The sequence below is a fragment of the Neofelis nebulosa genome, chromosome 9, assembly GCF_028018385.1.
Source record: "Neofelis nebulosa isolate mNeoNeb1 chromosome 9, mNeoNeb1.pri, whole genome shotgun sequence".
Taxonomy (NCBI): Eukaryota; Metazoa; Chordata; class Mammalia; order Carnivora; family Felidae; genus Neofelis; species Neofelis nebulosa.
In genome coordinates, this window is record NC_080790.1 from 24,814,283 (window position 1) to 24,837,255 (window position 22,973).

At 39.4% G+C, this 22,973-nt stretch overlaps 1 protein-coding gene across 7 annotated transcripts in view; it reads left to right on the top strand.

Annotated features, from left to right (window-relative positions):
* LCLAT1 (lysocardiolipin acyltransferase 1) overlaps nucleotides 1–22,973 on the top strand; it is a 184,910-nt gene that overhangs the window by 32,277 nt on the left and 129,660 nt on the right. The window contains exon 1 of one of the 7 annotated variants that reach the window (XM_058682949.1): nucleotides 18,232–18,377. The exons of the other annotated variants lie outside the window; for them this stretch is intronic. The gene's annotated coding sequence lies outside the window, so the exon portion shown is untranslated. Of the gene's footprint in view, nucleotides 1–18,231; nucleotides 18,378–22,973 lie in introns of those variants that run through there. 7 annotated transcript variants of the gene reach the window in all.

A 22,973-nucleotide genomic window follows, 5' to 3' on the forward strand; every position in this document is an offset into this window, starting at 1 on the left:
TTGGGAGTGTGAGGGAAAGGAAAGAATGAAAGGTAAGTCCTGGGTTTCTTGGTAGAGAATTGGGGTAGATGCTGATGCCATTTACAGAGATGGAGAAAAATGATTGCTCCAGATTGGAGCAATCAGGAAGATTGGACAGAGAGGAAGGGACAGGAATAATAATGATATTTATTCTGGATGTGTTCAGTTTGACAGAACTTTTAAACACCCAGGTGTCAGGTAACCAGCTGAATCTGAGAGCCTGGAGCTCAAGAGGAGAAGGTTGGGTTGGAAATACCTTTCAGAAAGGTCAGCATGGGGATAATGGAGAGGAAGGAGGGAGGGGAAAGAGGATGGAGAGAAGATGAACAGTGTCCCAGTGGTAGGAAGCCCCAGCATTTAGAGGTCCCATAGAGGAGAGGAGGAGCCAACCAAGGGGACCAGGAGAGAGGGGCCAGCGAGGTCAGAGGCAGACCAGGAGAATGGTGTCACAACAGCCAGCAGAGGCTAGCATTTCAAGGAGGAGGTGGCTATTCATGTGGAATGCTGAGAGGTGGAGTAGAGTGAGGACAGAGAAGTGGCCATTGGACTTGGCAGCGTGACAGGTGGGCTTTTGTGGGGTGCCTGGGGGGCTCAGTCGGTTGGGCGTCCGACTTGGGCTCAGGTCATGATCTCGTGGTCTGTGAGTTCAAGCCCTGCGTCAGGCTCTGTGCTGACAGCTCGGAGCCTGGAGTCTGCTTTGGATTCTGTGTCTCCCTCTCTCTCTGCCCTTCTCCTGCTCACACTGTTTCTCTTTCAAAAGTAAATAAACATTAAAAAAAAATTAAGAAAGTGGACTTTTTTCCTGAAGTAGTTTAAGTGGAAAGGTAGAGGCTGAAAGCTGGACTGTAGTTGACTGAAGAGGAAATGGGAAGTGAGGGACCATGCACTGTGATGCATTTTCCTTGACGTGTATGAGGAATCTTAAAAATCCATTCAGCAAACTTGGGGGTGGGGGTGCTTCCCCCACCCTCACCCTACCCCACTCCCTTAAGTGGCTGTAGGAGGTTAGCATTGGCCTTTAGCCTCCCAGTACTTTTCCTTTGGTTACCATTCGATTGTTCATTTAAAAGCTTCTGAATTTCAGGGGCACCTGGGTGGCTCAGTCAGTTGAGCCTCCGACTTTTGATTTTAGCTCAGGCCCTGATCCTAGGGTCGTGGGATCTAGCCCTGCGTTGGTTCCACGCTGAGTGGAATGAGATTCTCTCTCTCCTTCTGCCCCTCTCCCCAACTCGTGTGCTCTCTCTGAAAAATGAAATGAAATGAAATAAAATAATTTTAAGAGCTTCTGAATTTCATAGGTGGCTTCCACTGTAGAGTTAAATGTTTAATCTGTGTTAACTTCTAGAGTTAGTATTCTATTAAATTAAAACTTGGAGTATTTACCTTTTCAGGAAAGTAATTATAAGCCTTGGAAATTATGCAAGGACTATTTCATCTTGAAACACTTAGAAATTCATTTTGGTTTTTTGTAATTACAGTGTTTCAGTAGGAGAGACATCTAAACAGGGATTGCGTTTGCCAGTTATGTACATGTTCTTGTTCTAAACTAAGCACTGTTTCTGCGGTTTGGACTTTTCCTTTATAAATAGAATTTTAATCCATGTAGGTTAAATTTTTTTCCAGACATGTTATGATTAGCACTGGCTACAACTTAATCCTAAAATGTATGTAAGAAATTTAATAATATTTTATAAGCACTCCTTCCATTAAAGGAAAGCAAGTAGAAATTTTTTGAATATTTAAAAAATCCTCTGTTTTTCCATAATAGTGTGGAAAGCTAGTATGGCCACTTAAAAAGAAGCAATCATGTTGCCTGCTTGGTCCTGTCACTGGGAATATTACTTATATTTTGCAGTCACTTGGTCTTACATACCATGACAGCTCATTCATAAATTCTTTTGATTATACCATGCATTAATGCAGTTATCTAGAAAAAAATTATTGTAGGATCTTACTTTCCAAATGTGATTGGTCTGCCAATTCAGGCCCACTGCACTGACCAACACACAGGCTTCATTAAATTCTAAGGACAGGCAGTTTGGATTATAGGAGATTGTTCAGGAGAGTTGTTAAGAAGCATCTTCTGGAATAAGACCCGTCTGGGATCTTAGTTTTTTTACTTTCTAGGTAATCAAAAATAAGGGAAGTTTGAAAAACTGTTACATCAGCAAGAGACAGTGCACACATGTGCACATGCGGGAGGGGCAGAGAGAATCCCAAGAAGTCTCCACACCAGCAACACAGAGTCTGACATGGGGCTTGAACCCACAAACTGAGATCATAACCTGAGCCGAAACCGAGTTGGATGCTTAACCAACTGAGCCACCTAGGTGCTCTTTAATTAAACCCTTAATGGATTTTAAAGGCAATTCTGCTTTTCTTTTCGCAAACCTTGAAGACAACAGGCAGTGTGGTGTATGGGAAAGAATATTGAACTAGGAATTAGACCTCACTTTAAGTCCCTAGTTTGGCTCTAAATAGTGAGGTTTGGGGCAGTTTCTTTCACCTTTAGACACTTTGTTTTCTTAGTGGTAAAATGAGAGAGTTGGACTAAATGATGTTTAACTGTGAAATTGACTTCCATTGACATCTAGGTGAGAAATGTACTCAGAGCATTTTGGGAGGATTTACCCTTCCAGGGTTGTCTCACAAGAAAATTGTCATTGCCTTATGTTTACATCTCATTTTCAATCAACCATGTATTATGTTTCTTGATGATTCATCATATTCTCTATAGCAGGATGTGACTCCTAAATTGCTCGAAAACCTCAGAACGGCTTTCCAAGTTTGAAGATTTGTTGCCATTCATTGAGGATGATCACTAGAATGTGCTAAAGGTTTTATAGGAATTTCTCAAAAAGGAGTTTGAAAAATATTTTAAGCGTAGTGTTGTTGGAGTGAGTATTGTAACCTCCCAAGTCTGTCTTTTTGTAAATTTTTTTTTTATGTTTTATTTTATATTTGAGAGAGAGAGAGAGAGAGAGAGAGAGAGAGCGCGCGTGTGCGCGCGCATGAGCGGGGGAGGGGCAGAGAGACAGAGACAGAATCTGAAGCAGGCTCCAGACTCAGAGTCCGGCACAGGGCTCGAACTCACAAGCCACGAGATCATGACCTGAGTGAAAGTTGGATGCTTAACCGACTGAGCTACCCAGGCACCCCCAAGTCTGTTTTTTTGAATCATACAGGTCTCATTTGGAAATAATGATTTTTCATGTCTTTTTTTTTTTTTTTTAAGTTGATTTACTTTATAGGCTTTCATTGTACTCTGTGGCCCTAGATTTGAGACTCCTAGTTTAAATTTTTAGTGTTTTCTCAGTGTCTTATACCTCTTAGCTTTACTATTTAAAAAAATTTTTTTTAATATTTATTTTCTGAGAGAGAGAGTGTGTGAGAGAGTGGGGGAGGGCAGGGGGAGAGGGAGACACAGAATCCAAAGCAGGCTCCAGGCTCTGAGCTGTCAGTACAGAGCTTGACGCGGGGCTCGAACTCATGAACCGCAAAGATCATGACCTGAGCCGAAGTCAGGCTCTTAACTCACTGAGTCACCTAGGTGCCCCTCTTAGCTTTACTATTAACCAGTATTTTTTAAAATGTAATTTTAAGATAGTAGCACTAGAAGAGTATTATGGGCAAGAGCTGTGTTGTGCAGTATGGAATCCCTAGTGCAGATGTAGTTTCTGTTTCTTTGTCCACAAGCTTAGGGGAATGCTGAAGCTTATCCATAAATTTACTAAATCTTAGCCATCAAATTTTAATATGACTAAAACTGGTGTGATGAGCATGTTCCAGTATGTGAATGTTTGCTTAAGCGTGTATGATTTAGTAACATACTTGCCAGACGCTTAAAAAAATATATTTATTTTGAGAGAGAGCAAGCGCGAGCAGGGGAGGGGCAGAGAGAGAACGAGAGAATCCCACGCAGCCTCCATGCTTCTGGCTGGCAGCCCAACAAGGTGCTTGATACCACAAACCATGAGATCATGACCTGAGCCAAAATCGAGAGTCAGGTGCTCAAAACACTGAGCCACCTAGGCACCCCTGCCAGATATTTTTAAAAAGTGATTACATTTTTAAATAATTAAATTGAACTATTTATCAAATACTATTTCATTTTGCTAAATGTATGGTAAATTAGGGGCGCCTGGGTGGCTCAGTGGGTTAAGTGTCTGACTTCTGCTCAGGTCATGATCTTGCTGTCTGTGGGTTCGAGCCCCGCGTCGGGCTCCGTGCTGATGGCTCAGAGCCTGGAGCCTGCTTCGGATTCTGTGTCTCCTTCTCTCTCTGCCCCTCCCATGCTTGCGCTCTGTCTCTGTCTCTCAATAATAAATAAATATTAAAAAAAAATTAAAAATAAATGTGTGTGGTAAATTAAATTTTAGCAAACTTAAATTTATTTACAGACATAATTTTTCAGATATTTTGCCATAGAAATCGTGTGTATGTGTTAAATTTTTAAAAAGTAATCTCTCAGTTAAGCAGGAAGTATTTTAGAACCTGACTAATTAAATTATCCAAACTAACAGACTGCCGTGTGGTAGAAGTTTGTTTATTTAATTTGTTTATTTATTTATATTTTGAGAGAGAGAGAGGTGGGGTAGAGGAGTGGAAGAGAGAATCCATATTAGCCTCCACGCACCTGCCTGGATTCCAATGCAGGGCTGGAACTCACGAACTGTGAGATCATGACCTTGAGCTGAAATCAAGAGTCAGATGCTTAACTGACTGAGCCACCTAGGCGGCCTGGTAGAAGTATTTAAAAAAAAAAAAAAAAAAATTTTTTTTTTTTTTTTTTAACATTTATTTATCTTTGAGAGACAGAGAGAGACAGAGCATGAGCAGGGGAGGGGCAGAGAGAGAGAAGGAGACACAGAATCTGAAGCAGGCTGCAGGCTCTGAGCAAGCTGTCAGCACAGAGCCTGATGCTGGGCTCGAACCCACAAACTGAGATCATGACCTGAGCTGAAGTCGGATGCTCAACCAACTGAGCCACCCAGGCGCCCCAGAAGTATTTTTTGATAATAATTCTACTTAGGCTGATCTTTCTCCAATGAATACTTGAATATTTTCCATGGAAAGCATTGTGATAAGAGATACATATGACTATTGGAAAGCACTCACTTTAGAAATTATCAGCAGATGTTTTCTTTGCATGATTGATTTCATCTAGTTTGGTCACCCCTTAGCTGATCTAAACTGACTAGAAAGATGCATGGCTAACATTTGCACAACCCTTGGGAACTTCCTGAGGCACGCACTGGGTTTCCAGTAAATGGAATTTGCACCTCTTATCTTTCCTCTGCCAGGTTTTCCTATCTTTAAGGAGGCATGCTGTGCAGTGTTATCCTTTTCAAACCTTGCATTAGTGGTATACAGGGGAAAAAGTAGAAAGAGTGATTTTTGTAGAAGTTTGGTTTAACAGAGGCTCAGAATTGGCTTTCTGTCTTGAATAAGCACATATTTCCATTGGTCATAAGTAGTTCTCAGTGTTCACTTTCTTTAGTGTTTCACACTCCTTTGTTCCAAGTAAAATTCTTATTTTTATCTCCTAGTTGAATGATGACATTTGAATGTCTCTAACAAAGACATTCTTTATTACTGTTTTAAAAAAAAAATTTTTTTAAACATTTATTTATTATTGAGAAACAGAGAGAGACAGAGCATGAGTGTGGTAGGGGCAGAGAGATGGGAGGGACACAGAATCCGAAGCAGGCTCCAGGCTCTGAGCTGTCAGCACAGAGCCTGATGTGGGGCTCAAACTCACAAACCATGAGATCATGACCTGAGCCGAAATCGGATGCTTAACCGACTGAGCCACCCAGGAGCCCCTCTTCATTGCTGTTTTTAATGGTAACTAACATTTCCCCCTGTAAGCTAAGATAAAAAATTAGAATCATAGTATATTACATAATGTTTAGATTAAAGATAGTTATTTTAGAAAAGGAAATTTTGAGTTAATTCCATAGGAGATTATTTTTCAGTTTGTCAGTTTACTGCTTTGTTGAGCTCCCTTTTTTTGAGTTTAATATTTGCCATATATGTTATATGTTTATATAGAGTCAACTATTTTTTCTTTTCAATCTTTGAGGCATGTTTTTTGAGTTCAATTTATATATGTAAGGCTTTCTGCCCACTCTCAGGTAACTCCTGTTTTTTACATTTAAATTCTTAGGACTATTTAGGAGTAATCAGTGTTTCCTAATTTGCAAAGCTATACATATTTGTTAGAAAATATTAAGCCTTATAATTGTGTAATAAACTGGATAGTGCAAGTAAATCCCCATTGCCTACAAGGCAGAGACTGAATTTGTTTTAGTCAGGAAAGGACATTGTCTTAGAAAGAACTGTTGATAGCCTTCACTGCCATGTTTAAAACATTTTTTAATATAAAAATTAAGCCACAAAATTCTGATACCACATTTTCTGTAAGTCACAGAAAACTGAATTATAAACATGTTGTAATTAATTTAGCATTGTTAATAGGTTATCGACTTGTACTTATTTATCTCACTTCATTGTAGACCAGTAGAAACTTTGACATGTGTTGGGATGTGTCTTCAGTTTACATTTGGGAACCATTGATCTGACCAACGCTGTCTCTGTCACTGTTCTTCAGAATATAGCCAGCTTTGTCCTCTTACTCTTCTGGTCTACTGTTGCTTTATTTCACTTGCTTGTTTTTGTTCGTGTGGTTCCTTTGTTTCCAGTTTCATGCCACTTACCCTTCCTGGTTCATTTCAAATCCTCTTTGTGGCAGAGACTCCTGGCTCTCCACCAGAATTTGTTCTTCTCTTCCTGAGCCTGGAGCTGGCTCTTGTCTCCCGTGTGACTGAGTTGTAGCCTCTAGAACATGAGTAGAAATGATGTGTGGCAGTTCTCGGTGCAGTTTCCTCTTCTACTGGCTGGATGTGTACCATAATGTGGAACTAGGGGAATGTGGAGCCACATTGAAGCCACCTGGATCGCTGAGTGACTGTGTGGGAGAGAGTTGTCCACCAACCAGAACCTTCCTCCCCACTTTGCTACGACTACACATGCAAGAACTAAACTAGCGTGTGAAGCCATTGCACGTTTGGTTCGATGGTTATCTCAGTTTCCCTGACTCTAAGAACACTACTTTCTCTAGGAAGCAGTTTCTGACTATTGCAGTTCATACAGATATTGTTTTTTTTCTCCCCAAATTCTGTGGTGTTTATTATGTATTTGCTGTTCACATACTTTTTAAAAAAATGAAAAACAAAAGCAGAAAAACAAAGGCAGCATATATTTAATTTGTGCACGGCTAGCTCACACGGACTATAGGCTTTTGGAAGACCATGACTATCTTATATTTCTTTTGTGTTCTCCGTGGTACACTGTTTAGGCATTCAGTAAAGACCTTGAGGAATGAAAACTTGGGAACAAATCTTTACTATTACTTTTTTAAATGTTTATTTATTTTTGAGAGAGGGAGGGAGAGTCAGAGAGAGAGAGGGAGACACAGAATCTGAAGCGGGCTCCAGGCTCTGAGCTGTCAGCACAGAGCCCGACGTGGGGTTTGAACTCAAACCGCGAGATATGACCTGAGCCGAGGTTGGACGCTTAACTGACCGAGCCACTCAGGTGCCTCAGGGAACAAATCTTTAGATGTAGCATAGATATTGACATCTGCAGTGGTGTTAAGTTTAGTTAACTTCATTTATTTTCACTTTCTCTGGTTAGACTTTAATTTTAAAGGAGAAAAATGTACAGAGAACCTGTAAGAATAAATTAGGACAAAGACCTTACAAGCTCATGAAATTTGTAGTGGTGAAGCTGCTTCCTTTGCTTTCTTCTCCCTCCCCCTTTCCCTCTACAGTCACTAAACTTTTACAACAGGGTCATGTTCTAGGCCCTGGGGGTATAGCAGTAAGACAAAATTGTCACCACCTCCTTGGAGTTTACAGACAATAAACAAGTAAACGTTTGGAATGCTAAATGTGATCAGTATCTGGAGAAAAATAAAGTTGGGGGGGTTGAGGGTAGGGGCAGCAGGTGAGAGGATGCTTGCTCTGAGTGTGTGCTGCTCTGTGGGCTTGGTGTTAGGGTGTTAACGTGGGTGTCCTGGAAGGCCTTTCTGGGAAAGTGACCTTTGGGCTCAGACCTGAACCAGGTGAGTAGAAACATGTGGCCAACTGGAAACAGAGTGAGTAAGTAGAAGAGACCACAAGTGCTCTTCAGCCCGGGGTGAGTGTGATGAAAATGTTCTAGAACTGACCATGGCGATATGGCATGCTCTGTGAGCACACTGAAACCCACCGAGACGCACGCTTTCTGTGCGTGACTTCTAGGGTATGTGAACTACATCTCAGTAAAATGGTTAGAAAGAAAACATCAGAGCTTTCGAGGTCTTCAGCATCAACCTGGGAGAAAACCCTTCTCCTCACTGCTCTCTTTAGCAATGTTTGGTTGTAGAGTTGTAGTTACTACAGTAAATCACACAGATCATGTTCTAGTCAGACCCAGATACTGTGCAAAGCACAGTAATCATAATGAATGTTAGTAAATTCGTATCAGAGTACTTTGGCCATAACTTTTTAAAAACTCCAACCCTAAGGGGCGCCTGGGTGGCGCAGTCGGTTAAGCGTCCGACTTCAGCCAGGTCACGATCTCGCGGTCCGTGAGTTCGAGCCCCGCGTCAGGCTCTGGGCTGATGGCTCGGAGCCTGGAGCCTGTTTCCGATTCTGTGTCTCCCTCTCTCTCTGCCCCTCCCCCGTTCATGCTCTGTCTCTCTCTGTCCCAAAAATAAATAAAAAACGTTGAAAAAAAAAAATTTTTTTAAAAACTCCAACCCTAAAATCTGCCATGTATATGAACTCTTAATGGTTTGCTGCTAAAGTAACAGTTGATTATTTTCCGTTTATAACTTGAGGAAAAGGTAGTGTTGGCTTCGTGCTCAGTAATGACCGATTCGGGATTGAGACCATGCTGACTTTGCAGGGCAGTTGCCTGAGAGCTTTGCCTTTAGAATCATGCCTGCTTTCTGTTTGCTTTAAATGGTTTATATTCAGAACAGCCTGTCTTAGGCTGTCTCCCTGGATCTTGGCTTCTTCAGATCCTGGCTCGTAGAGACTATCTTTTATTTTATTTTTTCCTCTAGAAATAATCTTTAGTTTATTGTTTCTTTGTATCACAATTTCACCTGGATCCCACCCGCCTAGGCAGCATGGACTCAGATCCCTCCTCCTAAATACTTAGGATCTTAGAGCTAGAAAGTTTAGAGTTCTAGAACTATAGTCAGTGCAAAGCTTGTATCTATACTTACCAATCCTTAATTCTGTCCTTGATGTCTCTCTCGGGTACCGTGACTGTATTTCTATGAGGAATTGACAAATAATGCTCATAAAACAGCTTCTTGTTGACCCTATGGAGATTCTTCAGATTCTGTTATGGATTATGTTTGAAATTATTGACTCAAAAATTGTATTTTATTAAATTTCCAATCATTTTTCTCAGTCTGTACTCTGCCTTAGGAGCAGTTTTCCCTTGTACTGACAAAGCTTTCAAATCACTTCCTTGTCAAGTTGAGAGCACTTGACCTGCATTGCAGTTCTAGACCTGGTGCTGCCACTAACTCACTTTGTGACCTTGGCATGTGGCTTAGTCTGACCATAGACAAATTTAGTATTATTTCAGAGGTAGATTTGGTAAATGGTAGCTTTGATGAGCAGGACCTTCTGCCCCCCTTCCCCCGGTGGATGGATTTTATGCAGAGATGACGACCCACAAGTGTAAGTAAAATGACGGAAAACACACGAAATGTTGCGTCTCTCACTCCCCTGCCCCCGTGAGGAGGGAAGGGAAGGGTGTCTGCCCCAAGGAGCAGCGGCCCTTCACAGCTTCTTACCACACAGGCGGCATGCAGCGGGGAAGGAGCCAGCTCTGTGTCCTCTGATCGACGAAGAAAGGGCGATTCTGCCCTGCAGGGCTTTGTAAGACAGGGGTCAAGGAGTGCCCTGTAGTGTCAGCCTGGTCTGGAGACAGCCAGTTGAGGCTCTGGCTGCTTGTGTACAGGAAGCCCACGGTTCCTTTTAAAACATTGCAAAAAGCTGGCACACTCTTACCTTTCAGATGAAGCATTTGTATCTAACTAAATTCATACAGATGCATCTTAATCTGGCTACCATCCATCAGCTTTTAATAACAACAGTAACAGCCAGTATTTACTAAGTATGTGCTGTGTACCTCACTGCTGCAAGTGCTTTACATGTGGTAGCTCACCTGATTTTGAACAACGTCCCTTTGACCTGTGGGTACTGCTGTTACCTCTATTTTTATAATTGCAGAAGTAACAGGTTGGAAGTTTCACAATTATTAAGTGGCAGAGCTGGGATTCAAACCCACAGCCTGTCTGACTACATGCTTTGGTTAATTAAGAGGCAAGCCTGATGGAGAAGAGGTGTAAAGTTTCATTGTCGGAGGCCTGGGGCTCAAAAAGGAGATTTTCCAGGGAGCCCCTACTGATGACACCAAGTTGCTTCACTTCTCTGGGTTTCTTCATCTGTAAAATAAAGAGTTTCAAGAAACAAGGTCTTTGAAGTGCTTCCTGTTGGACAAGTCTTAAGATTGTGACTTCACAAGTTATAATACCTAATTCCTTTCAACAGATTTATTTTAATACAGCATGAAAATTTCATTATAGATTTGATCTTACCTTGTAGTCATCAGTGTGTTTCATACATTCCTGTGGGCTGAAGTATGCCAAGCTGCACTGTGCACTCAACACATGACATTGAGCACTTGTAACGTGTCGGAGTGTGAATTGAGATGTGCTGGAGGGTTTAATATACATAGCAGATTTCAAAACTTAGTATGAAAAAATGAATGTAAAGTATCTTATTAATTTATTTTAGATCACACAAATGATAATTTATGTATATTGGGTTAAATCTATTAAAATTAATTTTGTCTATTTTGCTTTTTTTTGAGAGAGAGCATGAGGGGGGGGAGAGAGAGAGAGAGAGAGAGAGAGAGAGAGAGAGAGAGAGAGAGAGAGGATCTTAAGCAGGCTCCATGACCATCGCGGAGCCCAATGTGGGGCTGCATCCCAGGACTATGAGATCATGACCTGAGCTGAAATCCAGAGTCGGATGCTTAACTGACTGAGTCACCCAGGTGCCCCAATTTTTTTTGCTTTTTAAGTGTGTCTACTAGAGGATTTCAAACTACATACATGGCTCACATTATTTTTCTGTTGGACAGTATTATTGTAGAGAGTCTTCAGTGAGAGAAAGAAGTTGTAGTTACTGTGGATAGGAAACTAATTTGGTTCATATCTAGTAAACTGAAGTGGTCAGTATATTGTCTCCCACTTAGCCATGGATGAATAATATATATTTGTTATAATAACTTGAACATGTTTGATAAAGTAAACTAACTGAAAGAATAGGTGTATTTGTACCATGGGTAACAAAGTAGTGTATCTATTGAACACTTAAATATACCAGGTACTCTTCTAAGCGCTTTGTCTATGTTAACTCAGTACTGATACTAACGCTGCCAGGCAGGTAGATACTGCCAGGCACAGTGACTGTTGTTACTGATCCGGACGCAGTGAGCTACTCGCTTAAGGCCACGCAGTACAGTGAATAATGAGTTACTGTGAGTCTGTACAGTTTGACTTCAGAGACTGTGGTATACAGGTATCCCCTGCTTTTCGAAAGTTCATGTTGTATCCCTTTTATGAGAGACTTATATTAGTTCCTGTTTTTGCTCATCAAAAGAAGTCAGAAGCAAAATTAGCATTCAGCATTTGTCTGGCAGCAAGCCCTTAAAGAGGCAGCATGCATGCCCAAGCAGTGAGAGTGGCGCCACCAAGCTCCTATCCTGGGAGCCACACACTCAGCATCTTGGTATCAAGCCGCCGTAGCTTTGAACTGTGTGAGCATCTGTGCTTTTTCTCGGTTTATTTTGTGCATCTGTTAGCAAGATGTGTCCTGAGGTATCAGAAAGCCTAAGAGAGGTTATGTTTTGGCCCTGGGAATGCTCAGGTTTTTTCATAATGAAGTAATGGTAATTGCTTCTTCGCTTTATGCCATTCGGCTTATGAAAGGTTTCGTAGGAAAGTACCACTTGCAGGTACGGGAGAGAAACCTGTATTGCCTCTTTAAACTGTATGACCTTATGATTTGCTATATTTTTGAATCTTATGATTCAGTGTGGTAATGCGTGCACTGGATTTTTGTTTTTTAAGCTTAGCGGTGGCCTTAGTGTTGGCTTGCATTTACATTTTGTGGATTTATTTTTAACTGCCTAAGAGCGAATAATTTTTGTTTACATTTCCCACTTGCAGGGGTGGTTGTTTATGCCTTAATTTTAGCCTGTTAATTGCATTTGTGGTAGTGCTCCATAAATTTTGTATATTGTAAAAGATCTGCTTGGACTTTCAGGGAGAAGTGTATATGGCCAAATGAAAAAAAAAAACCTTTTAATAATTTAAATGTGTTGTATCAAAAGGCAGTACAGGAATTTGGGTTTCTTTGCTTGCTTAGAAGCTATCATTTAGATGTTAGCCTTAAGAAAGATAACACATTTAAAAGTTTTTATTCTCAAGAGGAAACTGTAATACTCTGTCTAGGTTAAACCTACATTAGATATTTATGTCATGTATATCACATAAGTATATTTAAGAATCATCCTAAATTAGTTTGTAACCTAAAATTTAAAAAATATATATTTTCTGGTTACCAGCTAGGTATGAGATGCTGTGGATGATACAAGAATAGATGTCACATGACTGTCCTGTAGAAATGAGACACACATGAAAAAAAGAAATGCAGTTCATTAAAGTAACAGAGAGAGAGAGAATGAGAATCCTAAGCAGGCTCCATGCAATCAGCACACAGCCCAAAACAGGGGTTGATCCCATGAACCTTGAGATCATGACCTGAGCTGAAATCAAGAGTTGGATGCCTTAACCAACTGAGCCACCCAGGCGCCCCAAGAATTTGGATTTCTTAAGAAGTTCAGAGTTGAGGGGAGACAAAAAGCTTTGGCTCTGTGATACTTTATCCTTGAGTTACTGCTTATGTGATAGACAACTCTAATAAGTTATGTTCTTGATTTAACAAGATAGATGTTTTTAGTTGTTGGTACAAAAAACTAATGAAGAGCTTGCTTTCTTGGTTACTAGGCAAATCCAGCATATGAAATTGGCTTGTTAGCATCATCTCAGACTTCCTGGTTGGAAGAATTTTGTATCACTTAGCAAATACTTGATAGTTGTCTGTTTCTATAGATGACAAATCAGTATTTTGCACTGACAGTTAATTTCATTTATAAATTTCCACATGCAATGAATTTGTACCCTTATTTATAGTCACACTAAAATTTGCTCTTAAAGTTCTGGCTTATCTTGGCAACTATGGGCTGCATTGTTTAACCTGCTAAACTCCATGTTCTTTCTTTGTAAAATTGGGAAGATCTCTGTCTCCCAGGGGTGAGGAAATTGTTCAGTGAGATAAGACGCTTTAAAGAAAATGTGGTAATGTTTGGACATATTGGACCTATATACTCAGTAAATTTTCTCTCCCTTCTTCCTGATTTTGAAATGGTTGTGACTAGCAACTTCTAATTATGTATATACTTAGCTTAAACATAGACTTTCATGCAGCAGAACTCAAAGAAATTTGGAAGGCATTTACTTTTGTAAAATCTGACTTAATATTTGTTGTAATAACCTAAATTTTTAAAATGTTGATATATCAAGAGAAATTCTTTAATTAGAATCTCCATAAAAAACCTGAACTATCAAAGGACTAAGGTGTTTCTACAATGTTATTTTATGAACCTAAAGCATACTGTGGCTGTGGCATTCAAAGGAAATGCATCTTAAATTCCACATATGAATGAAATTGTATGGTAATTTAAGAAACAAAACAAATGAACAAAGGAAAAAAGAGAGAGGCAAACCAAGAAATGGAGTCGTAACTATAGAGAACGAACTGATGGTTACCAGGGGGGAGGTGGGCAGGGGGGTGGGGAAAATAGGTGGTGGGGATTAAGGAGTGCACTTGCTGTGATGAGCACTAGGTGTTGTATGCAAATGTTGAATCACTATATTGTACACCTGAAGCTAATATTACACTGTATGTTAACTGACTGGAATTTGAATAAAAACTTGAAAAAAAAAAAGGGAATGCAGTTCAGGAGAAATATTCTATGTCAGCCATTTTCTGTATCATGCAGTTAAGGAAATGCAGTTAAGCTTTTTTTTTTAAGTAGACTTTTTTCCTTTTGGTGTACTTATATGGGTGTTAATGTATGCATAGATTTGTGTAACCTCCATCTCCAAAAAACTCCCTTGTGCTATTTCTTTATAGTCTTGAAGGGCTTTTGTTCCATATCTTCCTGATTACTGGAAATTTCTATTAATTAATGTCTTTTAACCTCATGTTCCTCAGAGAAAAAGTGAACAATAATATCTACCTTGAAGAGTTGTTACAATAATCAAATGTGATATTACATAAACATAAATCCATAAATATAAATACACGTGTGCGCACATGTGCTCGCGTGTGCGTGTGTGTGCACGCGCACGTGCACGCAGCCTGGCCCATAGTAGGTTTCCTATCAGTTTTTTTTAAGAATATATTTTGTAAGTAATATAGTTTACAGTAACTTTTAGAATAGCTTAGTAAAGAAATATCATGTTCTCTTGATATCTAGAGCTTTTGGAGTGGGAAGGTTGATTGTCAAAGAATCCTCTGATAAGTTTTTTAGAAATGTGTCATCAGTTTCTCTGTTTTGGCTTGGAGGGAGGAGTACCCATATCTGTTTAACTTTATCATAATATTTTAGGGTTCATTTCACATTATGCCCATTTCATAAAATGTGATTTTTTTAAGTTGATGATTGAGATGTATGGCCTGAGTCTTTGCTAACCCCAGGGCTTCCTTCTGAACTTGTATTTCTAAGCCCTAATGTAATAGTGATTTGGGGGGACATTTTAATCTTTTTCTTAAAAGTGAAGTACACAGTATTCTGGTATACAACATCCTAGGCAGTAGGATATAATTGCTTTTCTACAAATTTAATTGTTTAATCAAGTGCAGAAGCAGATTTAGAAGTTTTTGTTCTTGCTCACAAATCCTCATGTACACTGTCTTTATCACTGTTCTTTGTCTCATTATTAGTGTTCAAAATATTAGTAGGATCAGTAAATTATAGAACTGGAAAGAGCCTTTGAGATCTTCTAGTCAATTCTTGATTCTATCTAACCCAAAGCCCCTTTTTCATAGTAAGTATTTTGTAATACTCTCTTTAGTGTCTTGAAATAAAATTAATAGTTAACAAAAAATTGTTTTACTCACATCATTGAAAGAGATTAATACAATTTCCTAACTGTAATATAAAGGAAAAATAAAAGGAAAATAATTTAAAATATGAAATATGATTATGCCATAAGACAAAACCACAAAACCCCACAAAAAACAGCCCCCCAAATTTCTAAGATGCTGTTAAGCACATGTACTGCCCCCTGAACCATGATCCAGACGCAGTCTTCTCTTATCTTTGGTAAAGCAGACGAGGGGTGGGGTGAAAGGGCAGAGGGGAGCGTTGGACAGGGCTTGGTGTCACCTCTGCAGGATGACATTAGTGTGATTGCTGGTAGAGCTTGCACGGGAATCCCAGGTCTTGTGAGTTGCTCTGCCGCTCTTGTTTTATTCATTGCTTCTAGGAGGAGAATGAGTCCAGTGGTACAGGAAGTAAAAACAGCTTCATGGTCTTTCTAAAAATTTATGTGAAAACATTTTTCATTTTTGAATGAGGGAGTTAACTGCATGTTATTCTTGACTTGTTGCTTGCTGTAGAGCTACATAGGTACATTGAAGTTACTCTTTCTAAATTCATCTATTGGCTAAGGGGAGTTCTGTGGTGGAGTGACAGCACAGTGAACGTTTGACCTCTGGCCCTGCCCCTGGCACAGTCTCTTAGGGTCTTTCTTCTGGACATCGTGGAGGTAGTAGACATATGGATGTATGTGTAATAACCAGAGGACGTCCTGTAGGTTCAGAGATCCTGCCAGAGCTCCCGTTTTCTGGCTTTATGACTTTGGGCATAAACCCATTTTTTCATCTGTAAAATTCCTACCTTTTCTTTCTCACAGGTTGTCACAAAGGCCAAATGAAAGAGCATGAAGGAAAGTGGTAAACTGGATAGCAAATGCAGTGGATTCATGCTAACTGAAAGCCTCACATCCTCCTCCAATATTATAAAGAGAATATATGGTCCTTTTTTAATACTCCGTAGTTAGTATATTATCATAATAAATAATCTGAATCTTATTTCAGTTCCTTGAACCCACCTGCCCGAGAGACCTGGAGTGTCATATATGTGCTGTCTCCAGTTCCTGTCTCCACTTGCTCATCCCCTAGTAAGCACACAAACAAAAGGCCAAAACCAAAGATTTCCTGACCTTTATTGCAATATCACCGTTTACTTATTTCACTGTTGATTCCCCTGCTGGATTGTAGGTTCCATGAGAATTTTGTAGTCTACCCTATGTGCTTGTGCTGCAGGTAAAGTGGTATTTCCAAAATAGAGTCAAATTAGCACTCAAGAAGATGTGTTGTCTGGGGCGCCTGGGTGGCGCAGTCGGTTAAGCGTCCGACTTCAGCCAGGTCACGATCTCGCGGTCCGTGAGTTCGAGCCCCGCGTCGGGCTCTGGGCTGATGGCTCGGAGCCTGGAGCCTGTTTCCGGTTCTGTGTCTCCCTCTCTCTCTGCCCTTCCCCCGTTCATGCTCTGTCTCTCTCTGTCCCAAAAATAAATAAAAAACGTTGAAAAAAAAAAAAAAAAAAAAAAAAAAAAGATGTGTTGTCTTTACCCTCCAGGCTCAGCCCTCTGATAATCTGGTGTTTCCAGAGGCGCCTGTGGCAGAACACAACAGGAAGCTATCCCAGCATCAGCCAATTCAAGTTCCTTTGTACGTGTGTCATTTAATCTCTTGAGGGAGCAGTGTCCCCTGAAACTTCTAGAATGTTGCTTCTGATGTTTATCATTGATGTGGAATTCTATAGCAACTTAACTTTGATACTTTTGACTTCAGCCCTTACGTTGAGTTCTTTTTTCATCAAGATTCCAGGTAATCAAGGGTAATTATGTTATAGAGGAAAAACAGATTTTGTTTTAGTGTTGGACTTTTTGCATTAAGAACTAATAGTTTGGGGCGCCTGGGTGGCTCAGTTGGTTGAGCGTGCGACTTTGGCTCAGGTCATGATCTCACAGTCTGAGTTTGAGCCCCGCGTCGGGCTCTGTGCTGATGGCTCAGAGCCTGGAGCTTGCTTCCGATGCCGTGTCTCCCTCTCTCTCTGCCCCTCCCCTGCTCATGCTCTGTCTCAAAAATAAATAAAACATTAAAAAAATTTAAAAAAAAGAACTAATGGTTTTGTAGAGTTTTGTTAAGCATATGAAAGGCATATTACTCTTCTGTGAGTATTTTTGTTTTAAGTAGAGGATAACTTACTCTTTTCTGGCAGCCTTCTGACTGTAATTTTTTTTTTCTTCTTTTTTTGGACTCCATGCTTTTGCTTAAGTGCAACAATTCCATTTCTTGTTGATTTCCTCAATATGTGTTCATGAATCTTTCCTTGCATTCAGCAGCTATGCCTCATTAATTTAAATCTGGCTTTGCTTTGCTGGTCTTATGCTTATTTTGTTTCTCTTTTTTCTTAAAGTCTTGTCAGCCATATTCTTCACAACCCAATTTCAGTGCTGCTAACTTAGGGTGCTCATGTTAGTAGATACCTATTACCTTGATTCGATTTTGGAGATTATATGGGTGTTTCTCTCTGCTTGGACTATGGATTTCCCCCTTCTTTTATAGTCCGGCTTTTAAATGTAAAGTGGTTTATTGGAAAGAGCACAGGCTGTAGAGTTAAATGGATATGGGTTTAAATCCTAGCTCTGCTCCCTGCCAGTTAAATAGTTTGAACATGTTTGAATGTTTCTGAGCTCACTTTCTTCAATTGTAAAATGGGTGTATTTTTACCTACTTTTCAGAGTTTTGAGATGTCGGAGTATTTCACTGTAAATTATGTTGTAAATATTGTAAAACACTTGATAGAGTATTTATCTCTTTCCTATGTCTTTGAACATCTCTGAAAGAAAAAAAAAAAAAAAAAAAAAAAGGCAGCGTGGAATAGAGGAGAGACCCAACAGAGAGTGAGAGAGAAGTCCTGGCTTGCTTGAAGACCCCTTCGGTCTAAAAGATTTTGGGAGTTTGTGACTGACTTAATGTGAAGGTCTTTCAAAGAGGAACAAAACCACTAAGGTAGTCTAGATGGAGAGTTCTCATAGCACTAAGGAAAAGTGAATCTGGATCTCTGTTGCCTAATCTATGGTAAGAAGGGTTTTTTTTTTTTTTTTTTTTTTTTTTTTTTTTGCTTGGGCTACTGGTTCCAAATGGTATTCTTTAACATCCTTTAGAGCAGAGAGGTCCAGTGACGGTGAGGAGTTGGGTCTGAGAGTGGAAACAGGTCTGAATCACAGCTGCTCTGCTTGTGTTTTACATATGAGCCTTTCTGGTGAGATTTTTGAATGAACAGTCCTATGGCTGAAAGAGTTTGCAAACCAGTGGACTGAATGATCTCTACAGCCTCTCACAACTCTTGACTTTCCATGATAGGTGATTTTATAGGCAATGTGGTTTTTAAATTGAGTTTTCAGAGATGTCTTTCATAATATTTTATACATTATACTGTCCTGAAAACTACCTCCTTGTTCAAGAGTTAGCTTTGTAAGTTCTATAAATAAATTTAAAAATTCTATAAATATTAATTGCTGTTCTTAAGGCGTCATGAGCTTCTGTTATCAAATATTTGTATTGGCATTTGTATTAATTTCTCCACCTGTGTTTTTATTAGTGGCAAGAACATGCTACATGAAACACGTTAAAATACATGGAGAGAGCTCCAGGGTCATTCTCCATCTGTTATTTATTTTGATTTTTGCAAGTCTAGGGAAAAAAAGGTCACAGAGTAATGCTTTAATAGCAAAACAGATGTTCCAGATATTAACCCTGTTGTTATTTGTACAAAGTAGACTTTTATACATGACCCAAATCTCAGTCATGGTCTTTCAGAAGTTAGAAAAAAATGTTTTATACATTTGTAGTATTCACCCAGAATTCTACAATGTATGAGTAACAGCAGTGTTAATGAAATTCAGTCTGAAATCTCTTGAATCAGGGGCGCCTGGGTGGCGCAGTCGGTTAAGCGTCCAACTTCAGCCAGGTCACGATCTCGCGGTCCGTGAGTTCGAGCCCCGCGTCAGGCTCTGGGCTGATGGCTCGGAGCCTGGAGCCTGTTTCCGATTCTGTGTCTCCCTCTCTCTCTGCCCCTCCCCCGTTCATGCTCTGTCTCTCTCTGTCCCCAAAAAAATAAATAAAAAACGTTGAAAAAAAAAATTTTGAAATATCTTGAATCAAGATTACTTGATTCCATTCATATTATAAGGTATTAAGTAATAAAGGTATCTCAAATATTTTTAAAACAAAGCCTAATATAAATAAATATACATAAAATAGTATTATGATATGTAATATTTCTGCCTTTGCTTATAATACTTTGTGGGCTTTTTGACTTCCCAACTAAGTTTTTTCTAGAATAATGTCATTATATGATTTATCTTTGGTTTCACCTCATTGCTCAGATACTTGATAAATGTATTTCATAAATGAAAATTACACAGTATAGTTTCTTGAGACTTAAGAATGTCTCCAGAATTCCTTTGCAACAGAAGACCATTTCAGGCTGCTATTCAGTTGTCTCTAAACCAGTAGTGTCTTAACTTTCTTTGAATTACAAATCCCTGTGATACAAATTAGGGATCCTCTCTGAAGAAAAACACACATAAATTAGCTTACAATTTTAGGGGTTTATGAAGCCTTGAATACATTCCATGAGCCATCTACGGGTAAACTTCCCTTTGCTGTGTGAAGAATAAATTGTAGAAAGGAAACATTTGTTTTTTGTTTTTATTTTGCTTGTATCTATTAAAAGAAAAAATTGCTATCAATGATAGTTGACTTTTTTGAGAATATGGTAGTGTTTTCATTCAGTTTATATTGATTTGTAAAAAGTCTTTTATTAACGATGTTAATGTAATGTTAGAAATAATGTGATCAGTCTGTGATGTGTTAAAGAACTGTAATATGAAACAGAAAAACATTTTATTCCTTGCCCAGTCAAAACACTTGTTAGGTGCCACCCTGAGACAGTGGTATTTTATACCTTCTAGTGAATACCAGTAATTTATATTAGAAAAGTTACTGATATCAGAATGTCAGCATCTTTTACATACGAAGAACATTGGGCCAGTGTTTTAATGTTATGAAATTCCCATTTTATGCTTTTCATTAGTGGCTAACTTTATCAAACTCAATGGTATATTATTAATGGCACCTCTCTAGTCCCTTAGTGTAAGAAATCCTGGTCCCTCGTTTTTCCTTTTGAAATAAATGTTATTGGGATTTTATTAAATAATTTAAAAGTAAAACTTCCTGTGCACAATTTGGAAGGAAAATCATAGTCTCACGATGCAAGGAGAGTCGTTGGTAATATTTTGATGCATGTCTGTCTGTCTAGGTTATTTTCTGTTCAGTGATTGCACTCTGTCTCGATTTTGGTCCCCTTTTGTACTCTTGTTTTGCTTGTATATGCTTTTTTCTTAAAACTTTTTTTAATGTTTATTTGAGGGAGAGACAGAGCACAAGCAGGGGAGGGTCAGAGAGAGGCAGTTACAGAATCCAAAGCAGGCTCCAGGCTCTGCACTGTCAGCACAGAGCCCAACGTGGGGCTCAAACTCACAAACTGTGAGAACATGACCTGAGTTGAAGCCGGACGCTTAACCGACTGAGCTACCCAGGTACCCGTGACTGATTCTTTTCTTTTCTTTCTTTTTTTTTTTTTTTTAAATTTTTTAATGTTTATTTATTTTGAGGGGGAGACAGAGCACAAGCGGGGGAGGGTCAGAGAGAGAGGGAGATACAGAATCCAAAGCAGGCTCCAGGCTCTGCGCTGTTAGAACAGCGCAGCCCGAAGTGGGGCTCGAACTCACGAACCGTGAGATCATGACCTGAGCCGAAGTCAGCTGCTTAACTGACTGAGCCACCCAGGTGCCCCTGTATATGCTTTTTTCTAATTTCTGAAGTGGTCGTCATCCTTACAGTTTCTCTTTTCCTTCAATATTCACGGCCTTCAGGGTAAAGGGGTTAGAGTTACTTGTGTCTTGGTAATCTCCCAGCTAATGAACTTTTTTTGTTTTGAGATATAATTCACATACCATGCAGTTCACCCATTTAAAGAGTAGCATACAGGCAATGGTTTTAGACTGTTCAGAGTTGTGCAGCCATCATCACTGTCTAATTTTAGAACATTCTTTCACCCTCCAGTCACTCCCATTCCACCTGCATCCAGCCATAGGGAGCCACTAATCTACTTTATGTCTGTACAGATTTGCCTCTTCTGGACATTTCATATACATGAAATCATACAATATGTGGACTTTTGTGATCGGCTTCTTTCACTTAGCATTAATATTTTCAAAGTTGTCTGTGTTGTAGCATGTATCAAGTACTCCACTCCATTTCTGGTTGTTGTTGAATGATAGCCACTGATGGCTAAACCCCTTTTGTTTGTCCATTTATCAAATGAAGGACATTTGGGTTGTTTCCACTTTTTGACTATTATGAATGGCGCTGCTATGAACATTCATCTATATGTTTTTATGTGGACATATATTTTCATTTCACTTAGGTGTATATATCTAGGAGTGGAATTGCTGGGTTATGTGGTACTCTAACATTCTGAGGACTGTAAGTCATTGGATCAAGGAGGGTAGTCTCTTGAATAATAGGTAAGAGGTATAAGAGAGTTGTACTAACCAGTTTTTCTGAAATGATTTAATATAGTAGTGTTCCACTTAGTGTGGGTGTATGTGGTTTTAACTTTTACATCTTACAAGGAAACTTCTATAACAACAGGAAATTGTTGAAATGTAGTGAGTGTGCTTGCCATTTTTGCAGAAAAAGAAGTGGTGGCATTTTCATGAAAAAAATGCTTGCTGTTAACAGTTCATTTTGTTTGAAACAATTTGGAAGAAACAAAACCCAACAGAAATCCCGAGACTTTGGGAAATCTTTCTCATGACTAACCCAATCACTGCACAGTATGCACCATCATACTGTGGTGGGAAAGGTAGCCTCTTTCCCTTGCTTTTAGTCCTAGCTTGACTCACTACTATCCTTCCTCTAAGCCCAGACCTCGTTTGCATCTTAATTCTTCATGTTTCAGTTGGTTGCCTTAGCCATCTATGATTCTTGTCTAATGGAAGGAACGCTGAGCTGGTGGAAGGTCTTAGCCTAGCTCCATTGCCACCGGCTGTGCCACTGTAAGCACAGGTCAGATCCCTCAACCTTTCTGCTCCCCACTTTCTTCACTGGCATAATGAGAGAATCATCTATGAAACTGAAAGATGTTTAAAGCTCAGTGATCTTAACTCTATCTCTAGACTTCTAAGATTTTGCAAGCTGGTTGTCAAGCTTACTGATTTTTCATGAACTTGGCATTTAATATATACTTCCTTGTATTGCTTCCTCCCTCCTTTTCAGATGTGTTCTTCTTTCTGCACCTAGATGATACTGCCAAGGAGGGCAGAGACTCTATGTTACTCTTTGCAGTACCTTGTCTGAGGATGGTTAGTGTTTAATAGTGCAGATATTATTATATAAGTTTTTAATGACTGTGGAATGACTCTAATTGGTACTTATTCTCTGTTTAAATGATCAGAATTAAATGATCGAAATAACTTGGTAAATTTAGACAGCTGTTTTAACTTTTTCCTTTTCTGTCTTTTTAAGAGTATGCTTTTGATTAAAGTATCCATGGGGATAGTCAGAAATGAACATTCTGTTTTTAGAAACTTTTAAAATAACTGC